This window comes from Acipenser ruthenus, chromosome 3 (genome assembly GCF_902713425.1).
Source record: "Acipenser ruthenus chromosome 3, fAciRut3.2 maternal haplotype, whole genome shotgun sequence".
Lineage (NCBI taxonomy): Eukaryota > Metazoa > Chordata > Actinopteri > Acipenseriformes > Acipenseridae > Acipenser > Acipenser ruthenus.
Window position 1 is genome coordinate 7,401,945 of NC_081191.1, and position 12,955 is coordinate 7,414,899.

At 38.2% G+C, this 12,955-nt stretch overlaps 1 protein-coding gene across 2 annotated transcripts in view; it reads left to right on the forward strand.

Annotated features, from left to right (window-relative positions):
• Nucleotides 1–9,185: 9,185 nt before the first annotated feature.
• Nucleotides 9,186–12,955, forward strand: part of LOC117394989 (hyccin-like) — a 50,223-nt gene continuing 46,453 nt past the window's right edge. Inside the window, exon 1 of one of the 2 annotated variants that reach the window (XM_033993796.2) lies at nucleotides 9,186–9,397. The gene's annotated coding sequence lies outside the window, so the exon portion shown is untranslated. The remainder of the gene's footprint in view (nucleotides 9,398–12,955) is intronic. The other variant, XM_033993792.3, reaches the window with a different exon arrangement.

Consider the following 12,955-nt stretch of genomic DNA (forward strand, 5'->3'; position numbering starts at 1 on the left):
GAGCACGTCTGTAGATCGAACATTTGTGGTTTATATATAAAAAAATAACCTGTAGTCTTAGTGGTCTCTTTGTATTTCCACATTAAACTGTGAATTTCTGTTTCCATCTCAGTGACATTAGACTACTAATGGGGGAACAGATCTTTGATCTGCAAACCTTACATCAGGTGCAGGCTCTCAGTCATTCACAGCACAGATACAAAAATGAAATGAAATTAAATAAAAAGAAAAAACTCCCTAAATGAAGCCAGAATCTGAGGGATTCACACATTGACTAATCGGATGAAAACTGAACAACATTTACTGTGGGGAGAAAGTTGTGATTTGCAAGGTAGAGAGGGATGTTTTGAAAAACATGTGCCTAATGGAAACTCAACAAAGTCCTGCAATTCAGTGCTGAATAGAGATATGTCTTGCACTTTTCCATTAGGTGTTAACGCTTCAATATAGGTTTAAGATATCCATTCACAAAAGCAGCTGTCTGACGCATCTACAATACTGCGGTTTACCCTTAAAAGGAAGTCTCACCCTAAATACAGTCAATTCTCGTTAATACGAATTTCAAGGAACCAGCAAAAAATGTGTCTCAGTAATTCATGTTATCAGGAATCTAAAGCCAAATGCATGCTGACAGTTTTTATTGAAGTTATAGTAACACGGAAATCAAATGTCAATTACAGAACAATGAAAAGTATTATACATTTAAAAGTACTGTGTGTTTTATTGAAAATATGGCTGTAAGTGAACTTTTTAAAAGGATACATTGCAAATAAACTGCATTTGAAACCTGCATGCCCCATTCTGATCACATTTTTAAGTCACAAAAGCAAGGCGTCCTCAATATCAGGGCATTGAGCAAATCAGAAACACTGACGACTTGCATCCACAGTTTGCTGTTCATAAGCCTGTATTATTGTGTTCTGGTTTTTTTAGAATGATTGACAAAGTGTTTGCAGCAACATCTTTATTTTTCTTGTACTGTGGTGCATTATCCACCACTTTCAAAACCTCCACTGTCGACTGCAAGCATAGCGCACGTTTTTGTGTGATAGGATCTTAGTAAACAGCATTAAATACAGTACAGAGCCACTAATGTGGATGCAAGTTAATACATTAAAAGGGCTAGTCAATATCCTTTACACTCAGTGGTTTGAACTAGCGCGTTTTGTTTTATTCACATTTTTCTTCCCTGGGAGGGTTTTAAAAAAATTTGCACCAACAGGAAATTTGTGTTAAGTGAATTCATATTAAGAAGTCATTCACAATAAGCAACTGCAAATGTTTGCCAGGACTTGGTCGAAAATGTGTCTAATTTGAGAATTGACTGTAGTTACAACATCAAAACCATTTTAGTCGGGGCTCCCGAGTGGGGCATCCAGTAAAGGCGCTCTGCGTGGAGTGCAGGATGCGCCCTATAGCCTGGAGATCGCAGGTTCGAATCCAGGTTATGTCACTGCCGACCGTGACCGGGGGTTCCTAGGGGGCGGCGCACAACTTGCCACAATAGGGAGCACCTAGGTCGACAGGGGAATCCACAGTTCACCGTGACCCCTGTGGCTGATAGGGCACCTGCGGTTTTGCAATGGAGTCATCAGATCTGTGTTGTTCTCCAGTACTATAGGTCTGGTGGCCTCGCTGTGGATCCGCAGTGCGAAAAATGACGGCTTGGTAGGAGTATGTTTCGGAGGACGCGTGATCCAATCTCCGTTTCCCGAGTCACCAGGGGGTTGCAATGGTGAACCGGGATACAAATAACAATTGGGCATTCCAAACTGGGGAGAAAACCGGGGTAAAAACCATTGGCGATAACTAAATTTATTAAAAAAGGAAAGAAAAAAAACATTCTAGTGAGGCACGATATCAACACAACTGCAGACCCATTTCTCACTATCTTTACTCAGCCATTTCAATCCTTCTCCTATTAAGTGTGACCTTTCAAGAGTCTGAGTGGAGATATAAGTACATTAATGTGACCTATACATGAAGGCTGAATATAAATACACATGGTTGTATTTGTACTGATGGCAAATAACTGCCTATCTACAGAAAGAAGTCCAGTGTGTTTTAAGCCCAATAGCTGTGTTTATAGTATTTACATTGACTTGTATTAAGTATCTGCCTTAAAAATTGTGTTCAGTTCTGGTCACCTCGTTACAAAAAGTATATTACTGCTCTAGAAAGAGTGCAAAGAAGAGCAACCAGAATTATCCCGGGTTTAAAAGGCATGTCGTATGCAGACAGGCTCAAAGAATTGAATCTATTCAGTCTTGAACAAAGAAGACTACGCGGCGATCTGATTCAAACATTCAAAATCCTAAAAGGTATAGACAATGTCGACCAAGGGGACTTTTTTGACCTGAAAAAAGAAAAAAGGACCAGGGGTCACAAATGGAGATTAGATAAAGGGGCATTCAGAACAGAAAATAGGAGGCACTTTTTTACACAGGGAATTGTGAGGGTCTGGAACCAACTCCCCAGTAATGTTGTTGAAGCTGACACCCTGGGATCCTTCAAGAAGCTGCTTGATGAGATTCTGGGATCAATAAGCTACTAACAACCAAACGAGCAAGATGGGCTGAATGGCCTCCTCTCGTTTGTAAACTTTCTTATGTTCTTCTTATGTTCTTATGATCACCTCGGTGGTGCACAGCGAGATCAAGATTACACACAGAGTGAAGGAGGCCAACCGGCCCTACCAGGAGCAGATACGGGTCGAGGTCAACCTGAAGGAGAACTTCCAGGAGGTGAAGAGAATCAAGCAGCTTTCCAGTCAGTACCGAGAAGAGGCCAGCAGTCCACTGAACGAGGTGGCACGACTCGCTGGCATATCTCTTTGAACTGACAAAAGTTCACTACGGGAGCTTAATACATCTGGTATGTTTTTTCTGCTGGTAAAATATGAAGGATAACAAATGACCCTTTCAAGAACTGAAAATAGCATCACTTTGGCACTCTTTCTTCAGGTGTCAAGTAGACAGAACCAGGAGGTCTTGGTTTTTTGTAGAAATAAGAGGAAAGTAATCCAAATTTTCCACAGGACTGAATCGGCATAGGAAATAAACAACCTTCCCATTCCAAGTTCAAGTCTGTAGGTCGGATAGTATTTTTATTATTAATAGAATATCTAGCAACTAACATATTCTTCTGTATGTTTATGAGCTACAGAACATTATTGTGAGAAAAAAAAGTTGCACGGGTACAAAGTAAACAACCCAATATTTTCAGTGTACATAAACATATATGAACACTTACACACATATGGAAAACTCAAACACACACACACATACACACAGCTATAGGTTGTTCGAGCCCCTCTGTGCAGTATAATCTTGATTGTACAAACTCCTATTTCACAAACATCTCTGTTATCTGAACAGATACCTGCCCTTGTAACCTGCCATGTTTTGTTTTATGATCACATGATCCATCACAAAAAATGTGCTAACCAGTCCTTTATGTCTAGTATTTACACTATAATACAGTACTCTGTGCCATGTATTTTAAAGTAAGGAGGTAATATTAATAGATTTTCAGTGTTATAGCAATCATGATATTAACTCTACACTCCCTGGTCCAAATTACTTTGAATAGTAGTAAATAGATTTTACTGTACACTTCTTATCTGAAGCTTTTAAATTTATGACAATGAATCGTACCTTTGGAGAATGTGGACTTCTGTCAGGCTAAAAGTAAAATAACACACAGCCTTGTTGCCCTGCAGCATACTGTAGCTCTGCAGTGACAAACATGGCTGTCATTTAAGATTTATGTAAACTGGAAGGAGTAGACTTGATTTCCTGAAACAATGTCTGGTAGCTATAGGAAAGAACATTTCAGAAGCTGTCTAGACCCCAAAAAACCATAGTGTGAAAATAGCTGAAAGCAGATAGCAATGGTTCTGCTTAATGTGCTACAGAAATCTGCAGTAGCGTTTGCATTCCTTCTTTAGTGGCCTAAACTGGATCCGACAGGGCGAAGGCAGTGAAGGAAACGTGTTCATTGACTACTAATGCAGAGCTGGGCACCAGAATGTAAAAGCTGTGGGGATCAACATCTTTCTGTTGTGGAGGGTTTTGTGTTTTGTTTGTTGTCCACAGCTTTTGTTTCAGGAAATTAATTAGACCCTGGATTGATATGTGAACCTAGTGAGGGGAAAGCAATAATCTGAAAAAAAGTCTCAGCTGAACAGAAGTAGAACTAAAACCAGATAACTTAATCATAATAATAATAAAAATAGACTTGCAGAATTCCGCGAATGAACACCTGTTTTGGAAAGGTGACGTATCCCTCCAGAATAATGTAAATCTCACAGACTTGTCATATTATTAAAGCCCTAGCTGTGCATGGTAGCCCTACATGCTATTTTTTTGGAATATCAGTATATTGTAGTACATGTATGTGGCAGGGTAGTGCAGAGCTCTGCACATAATCAGAGGGCAGGGCAAAGCCCTGCTTGTAAATAATGTATTGTGTTTATTTAGCACACGTGAATGTATTGTAAATACTGTATTGTTTTGGTTTTAGAACGGGTAATTTGAAGGTGGTGGTTTGTTGTTATTGTTGTATGTATTGTTTGGGATTATTCACAGGGGTAATATTGTTGTATAGTTTAAGTGTGGTCTGGCAGAGGTGGTGTTAGCAGCTTGTCTCTGCCTGACAGCTTGTGAGACTGTGTGGTCAGCAGACAGTGATTATTGACAAAGTGACTGTTGACCACGCAGATATAAAAACCATGTGCAGAATGTGACCATCTCCAGATTGATTGATTAATTTATTGCTAATCTGGAGATGGTCACATGTATAACAGCCCACAGCTTTTGTTGTTCAAGGTGGGGGTGTTCAAGAGGAGGAACGTGTGTGAGAGAGACCAGAGAAAAACGATTGCTACGCGTGCAGGAAGCACGGTGCTTGTTTGGAGGTATTTTTGTGTTTTTGTTCAACCCTTTTGTTTTGCTCTGTGAGCGTTGTTTTGTTTAATTATTTTATTTTTAAATAAATACGAGCGCATCAGCACTTTCAACCCTGCAAGTACCTGCCTGCCTCTGTGTCAGCTTCCTGGTCTGGGGACGTCAAGACTCAGCCACAATGTAGCTGTCACAATGTAGCTTTTCATTATATTACTTAATATATTGTATATAACACTCTGTGTGCGTGTGTGTGTGTGTGTGTATATATATATATATATAGATATAAATTAATCAGTTTATTTATTTTCTTTTCTTTACACTAATCAATTTAGAATTGTTAAAGTATTCAGTACAGTTTTACATTTATTACAATTTTCTTTTTTATTCAGGAGACACTGAAAACAACATTGGAAACAAAATATTTAGATTAACACAACTATAAAAAGTGTGCATTTCAAAGAGAAAAAAACATTAAAGCATGCACCAATTACATCCCTCCAGCCTTGGTATTTTAGATCTAAAAGGTCAACCAACACTAACATTATTATTAATGTATATACCTTGCTAATTATTCATAGCTAAGCCTTGATATTTGCAACAAAAAACAAAAAGACATTCTAAGGATATAATTAATAAAACATGATTCAATAATCATGGCTTGCAAAAAACATAATTGCAAAAGTCTGCTAATTGATGTAGAATAAACATGTATGTTGCTTAGACTAGATAAACTAAAAAGTAAATTAGCTTGGTTTTATTTGGGTTTCATATGTCATTGTAGAACTGGGATGTCTACTACAGTAGATTTCAAATTAGCATTCAGTTTGCTGTACCAAAAACCTATGGGTGAGTGAACATGTACCATTTAAAAAAAACAAAAAAACAACATAAGCATTGTGAATGAAAGCTCACTGTATCTTAGTACTCACACATCATTTTAATTATTATTATTATTATTATTATTATTATTATTATTATTATTATTATTATTATTATTAATTATTATTATTATTATTATTATTATTATTATTATTAGTATTATTATTATTTATTTCTTAGCAGACGCCCTTATCCAGGGTGACTTACAGTCGTAAACAAAAAATACATTTCAAGAATCACAGTACAAGTATTAATACAATTAAGAGCAAGATAAAATACAATGACTTCAGTTCTAGTAAGTACAAGTATATTACAAAATACGAATATCAGAGCAGATAACAGTGTCAGTGATAGTTACATCAGGATACGACTACTCTGAGGAGGAGGGAGAGATTGTGGTAGATTCCAGAGGAATGGAGATAGAGAGATCAGAGGAGGGGGAGGAGGAGGGAAAGAAAAGGAGGTCAGATTTAGAGAGGTTGAGTTTGAGGTGATGCGAGTGCATCCAGGAGGAAATAGCAGACAGACAGGTAGAGATACGGGAGGGGATGGTGGGGTCAGAGGGGGGGGGGAAGGAGAGGAAGATCTGAGCATCATCAGCATAGAAATGGTATGAGAAACCATAGGATGTGATGAGGGGGCCCAGGGAGCAGGTGCAGAGAGAGAACAGGAGAGGACCCAAGACTGACCCTTGGGCAGTGCCAGAGATTCCCAGGTCAGCGAGAGAGGATAGTGGAATAGAGTGATCGACAGTGTCAAAGGCAGCAGAGAGGTCGAGGAGATTAACAAGAATTAACAAGCTCTAAACAAATACAGCCTCAGTTATTCACAAATATGAGTGAATATACTTTGAAATGTCTGTGTCTGTGTGTTTAAAACACATTTTTTTAACAAAATAAAACACTTGGGTATAGACTGCAAGTCATTATATAAGCACACCTACAAAGCTAATATGATCTGTATTATTCAATTCAAATAAGAACTCTTGACCATCAATGTCTTCCACAAAGACTGCTAATATGGTCATTGAAATACACATATTAATTTATCTAGGAAGGTTCATGTTGAAGAATGTTGATGGAAAGACCTGTTGGTACCTAGTCTATACTTTTTGTAGCTTAATTTGTCACACAGCCAGGCACAGATACAGGGTCCAAAAGCGTGCAAGTGCTGTTTTTACAGGGTTAGGTATGCAACTTACATGCTGAAAACACACTCCAAGTCTAAACCTGAAGTTCATATACTGTAAATGTTCAGTATGCATTGTTGAGTTCCAGTGGATGTTTGAATACATTAGCACTTTGTATTTGGGATTTTGTCCTCTGTGTATTCTAAACACTGGTTTATTTTAGCAAGCAGACTTTATTTTTTAGTAACTTTGAACAGAAAAAAATAGAATACAGGCTAGATCTTCAAAGTTAGCCCTTTTTTCTTGAATGGAAAAAAACACCAATTAAACATCTAAAACGAATAAGAAATGACTTATTACTTTTATTCAAGCCCCGAAATGAAAAGTCGACTTGTTTATTTCTCTTTCTGTAAAGGTGCGTTTCACCTTTCTGAAAACCTTGTGCTAATGATGAAGTAAATAGCCTTGAGAATGTAACCGTACATATCGGAGATTAAAAACCTTTCCACCCATTGGTGTGAAATGAGCCTGTTGCTGTGGCACCTACATGAGATCTTGCTGTGTTGGCAGCTGATGTATTTCTAATCTCATTTTAGACTATTGGGACAGGCTTGTGTTGTGTTAATAATGAGTAAAAATGCAAATTCCACAGAAGACCATAACATTTTTGTTTTGTTAATTTGTTTCAATTTGTGATATTGATATTAAATAGTATTACCTAAAGCTAAAGAATATCATTTGAAATTGTACAGAGTAGGAGAAATATTTTGTGACCTGTAATCGTTAACTAGAATAATTACATGGGCACTATTTGTTATTCATCAATCCACAGAAGTATGTTTGTATTATTTATATTTAAACATACAGACAAAATAAAGTTCCATGATTGATTTATTGTACTTTAATGGACCTGGGTGGTTTTTGAATATGGCAATATATGAAAAAGTGTAAGAGTTTTAATGCAATTCTGTTAATTTCTTTTCTTCTTTTTCCTGTCCACTATTACTGTTAGAGACGATAGGTTTTTGATTAAGAAACTGCATGACTGAAACAAAACCAAAAAAAAACCTTTCTAAGGCAACAATTATTGTATGGATCTTTGCTGAATATAAAGAGACTGTCTGAGGATCAAAAGGTGAGACAATTCAGCATGAGTGCTAGTTAACATCCTGCAAGCTAACAGTTCTGGAATGCAAAGGGGAATTGCATCTCTGACAGAATGTCCAGATATTAAAACAACATGGCAGTGAGACAGTTAATCTTCACAGACAACACTTGTAATAGAACTTGACTGTACCTGTAAGAAAGTTTTGTTTTTGATCAAAGTGAAGAGTACCATTAACGTAGACCATGCGGCAGGGTGCTGGGACTTGGGGATGGATCAGGCATTCTACATGGGGGTCACCAGGTGCTGTCCATTTGAATCCCATGTGGCTGTACAGGACTCTGATTGGGTGAGGAACATGATAATCTGTTACATTGTTGTTAAGTAAGGGTCAGTGGGCGCTGATTGGTTGAAGCCTCACATACTTGTATTTTTGTGTCTGGGTCTGAGGGAGATAAAAGGGTGCATCAGGTGTGTGTGTGTGTGTGTGTGTGTGTGTCTGTCTGTGAGAGTGTGTGTGGATTCAGAGTGGAGAATCGTGTGCTGTGAGCTGTCAGCTGTGTTACTTGCTGCCAACCTGCTGCTGCCAATAAAGAGCCTGCCAGCTATTGAACCGTGTTCTGTTGCCAAGACTGTCTTCTTTTTCAGATAGCAATTTCCCCCAGTGCTACAGTATGTTTGATGTTTAGAAGCAATTGAACCTTTCATGCTGAAAAAAAAAAAAAGTTAAATGATTGATTTGTCAATAACTTATCGTACTCTAAAATAAATATGATTACCAGCAAATATAACAGCATGCATGTACGGAAGGGATTGTGTGCTTGTTTTGTATTATAAACGAACATGGTCACTTTTATTTTATGCTATTTATCACCTATATTTAATAATAAAATTAAACAGATTTCTACATAAAAAAAAACACATATAAACAACTGTGGACAAAAACTAAAACTGCAGTTCCCAACAACACACCTGCCGCTCCCAGAGACACCTACCTGTCAAAAGTATCAAAAAAAACTAAAACAAAACAAACAACAAAAAAAAACATTATTAAAAAAGAAATGACGTCACACAGAAAGCCCACCCATCCAGTTTTGGGACGCTTTTTTCAGAAAGGAGCAACCTACCCCGCTCGTGGAAACATTTTTAGCCCGCTCCTCGATCTGGATGGATTGTGTTTGTCGACAGCCCCTGTGCGCTGCTTGATTGGCTTTGAGAAACTGCCACTCTAGCTGTAGTCCCTACAGGCAGCAGGCTTGTCTGCGTGGTGCAAGTGATGAAGATGGAGGACTTGATGGTGTTTAATAATTAACTTAATTTATGGGGTAGTTTATACCACCCAGAACGGGACAAAGAGTGAGATAAAAGAGCATGGTGGTAAGTGTTAAATGTACTGTCCTCGTTGTACACAACTAGCTACTAGTAGGTTTTACCGTTCACTTTTTATGTATTTAATAAAAAATATGTAAATACACTAGAAAGGCTAAATTACATGAATATTAATGTAGCTACACAGTGAAGTCGTTATTTTGTTTATGGTAATGTAGAAGTCATTATTTTGTTTGCATTCCTATCTGCACTACTGTATACCGGGGCATTGGCGCCTAGAAATACTGTACGCGAATCTTCAGCTGCGGTGGATCTTAAGTTACAGTGTGTTCACAGACAACAAAGGGTTCAGTGCATATTCGTCCTATTATTATTATTATTATTATTATTATTATTATTATTATTATTATTATTATTATTATTATTATTAAAATCGAACTGCACGTTTTTGTAAACCATTGTAAAGTATTTTTAGTAACTTCCTGTCCTGTACTAGGGTAAATGAAAGTTTTCATGCACTGTGTAGAATTAAGAATACAAATTGGAACTTGCTTGATTGATCAGCAGTATTCTTGACTGTGGACACGTGACAGAGACACAATAATGGTAGCTTGACATTTGGCTGTTGTATACTATAGTAGTCTACACAGATTTGAAGTAACGGTAATTTCTCTAAATACAAAACTTTTGTGAGAATAATAAACCTTCAGGCCATAGCACAGACAATATGGTATAGAGTTAATGGATAATGAAAGAAATCCAGAAAATGGCACGTTTGTTTTATTGGCACAACATTTCTGCTAAAATCTGTCTCTTCGTGCAGTACCATTACAGTTGCAGTCATGATCGGTTACACAGTACTGTAGATTGATAGACTTTATTGTTGCTTCTCTGTCCCAGATCACACAAATTGCACTGTTTCGCAGTGAGCAGTCTCCAAAGTGATGACTGTACAGCCACATTGGTGTATACAAGGGTGGATAGATTAGCTGGTGTGGCCACTGTCATTATTAAAGTATTGTGACCACACCCTGTCACTTAGAATGTACTTATTTCTTCAGTGTAGTAAACATAATGTGTGGAGATACTTTAAAGTAATAGATTTCAATTCATTTATACTTCAGAACTCTGTCTCAAATCTGTGATGTATTATTCTGTAGTGCAGAGGTACCACAAGATTCAATCCAGTCCAGGTTTTTACTCCAAGCAGGTTCTAGGGTGGTAACTGAAGCTGCTAAGAGGCAATTAACTAATTTAGGACCTGGCTGCAATAAAGACCAGGACTGGAATAGATGTCGAGGGCCAGAGTTGAGTACAACTGCTGTAGTGTAACGTGGGGGTCAGAGTTTTCAGCTCCAATCCACGCTCTACAAATTGCTATCTTGTGCCTAGGCCTCTCCATTTATCAAGCAAACTCGGCATTGATCCGAGCATGAGCACAGTGGGTGAAGAAGATCGCGGTAGGAGGTGGTTGTAACTTTCTTTTGTGTTAACTGTTAAAACCTGTATACAAATATGTTCTGTTTACGCAGCGATCTGATTCAAACATTCAGAATCCTAAAAGGTATTGACAATGTCGACCCAGGGGACTTTTTTGACCTGAAAAAAGAAACAAGGACCAGGGGTCACAAATGGAGATTAGATAAAAGGGCATTCAGAACAGAAAATAGGAGGCACTTTTTTACACAGAGAATTGTGAGGGTATGGAACCAACTCCCCAGTAATGTTGTTGAAGCTGACACCCTGGGATCCTTCAAGAAGCTGCTTGATAAGATTCTGGGATCAATAAGTTACTAACAACCAAACCAGCAAGATGGGCTGAATGGCCTCCTCTCGTTTGTAAACTTTCTTATGTTTAACCACCGTTTCTATGCTTGGAGTTTTCCAGTTCTTTTCATACACTTCATCATATGCATTTTTCGGACCTTTGTATCAGTTACTGGTGTGGACCCAGAAAGTGGTACATCATCAGTTCACCCACAGAATCGTATATGTTTACAATTTCAGATAACCCAATTTGTTGCTCAGTAGGTTAAAGTCACATACATTTGGTGAATTGCGAAAAAAATATATATTAAAAATAACTTTTACGGCCTAAACAGTAGACTTGTTGGGTAGTTTTGTCGTTGGTGTTACACGCTTTCATTTTTTCAAATGCAATGGCTGATCAAGAATAATAAGTTAATGAATTGTTAACTTTACGGGCTGACAAGGAGGTGAATTCACAAATAGAAGGGACGATGCGTGATGCTGTAATTTTATGGGCGAATTGCCTTTGCCATGAAAACGATCTGTTGACTGACAGGTTTGAAAGTTGTAGTCACGTGATCCCTTTGGTTGTGTGAAAGGGTTATGACGGTATTATACCGGCATAGAATGCCCAATTTCGTGCTGTGTGAATTGGTGTTTTTAAATAATTTTTAAAACGTCTCAGACGGCTCAGTAGCGGCATTTCTGTGTGACATGGGCTTTAGAGTAGGAAAACAACATTTCAAGAGGAATAATGCGGTATGCAGTACAGGTATGTACATTTTACAAACATGGTTCTTTCATGATATTTCCTGACTGGCATCATTTGTGAAAGCTCATAATTCTAGACTTATTGTCTAACCACAGCTGTTACAGGCTGACGGATAGCCTACAGGAAACGATTGGGTAAGGAAACAATTAGGTAAACGAGGTAGCAGCTGCAGGCAATAGAGTCAGCTGTAATCGTTTACCAAGGGGTCATGCATAATCGCATAAAAGGGGCTGGAGAATTGTAAATCTTTTCCTTCGCTTGGGTTTTTGTTACGTGGAAACTGGAAGGACCGGGAGATTGCCCAAAATAAATAACGAAAGGAGTTTGTGAGTGTTTTGTTTGTTTCTTTGTCTGTTTAGTAATTGTCTGTGTTTGTTATCACTAGACGGATAAACACAGATCCGGAGCTGTTGCCAAGGGCCAGCACGAAACCGGATCATCACTGCACTACCGTCACGAATAAACATTGTTATCAGCACTTGTTTCACTAATAGCACGTAGTATATTGTACTTCACCACAAGCACTGAGAGCACTCACTTTGGAACAGTGATCGTGTGTGTCTAATTGTGTGTGTTTTGTACCGTGTCTATTATTTGCGGGACTGCAACCCTTCGTTTTTTTACTGTGCAATACACATTGTTGTGTATTGCCAGCTCTTTATTATTTACTGGCGGGTCATCAGACCATTGGATTATAAACAATTAAAACAATCATTTTCACCCGTACTTTGTTGTCTGTGCGTTCTTGGAATTACTGTATCCGCACTGCACCTGCTATACACCTGTTACCACTTACCACTTTGCCACAGTGACTTACTGCAGATAAAAGATGAACAAAGACGTCACTGCCCGAATACACAAGCAGCAACGTAACTTACTGCCGATAAGACAAACCAAAACGTTACTGCCTGAACTTGAGTCATCCATGACATACAGGCAACCATTTTCGAAAGAAGCGTCATTAGCTTAGAATTCAGAGAAGCTTTTACAATTTCCACGTTTCTAACAAATAGTACCAGCTCGGACAGATCAGAAATGCTGATCAGACCCCCGTATTTTTCGACATGCCAAGCAATACCACAGTT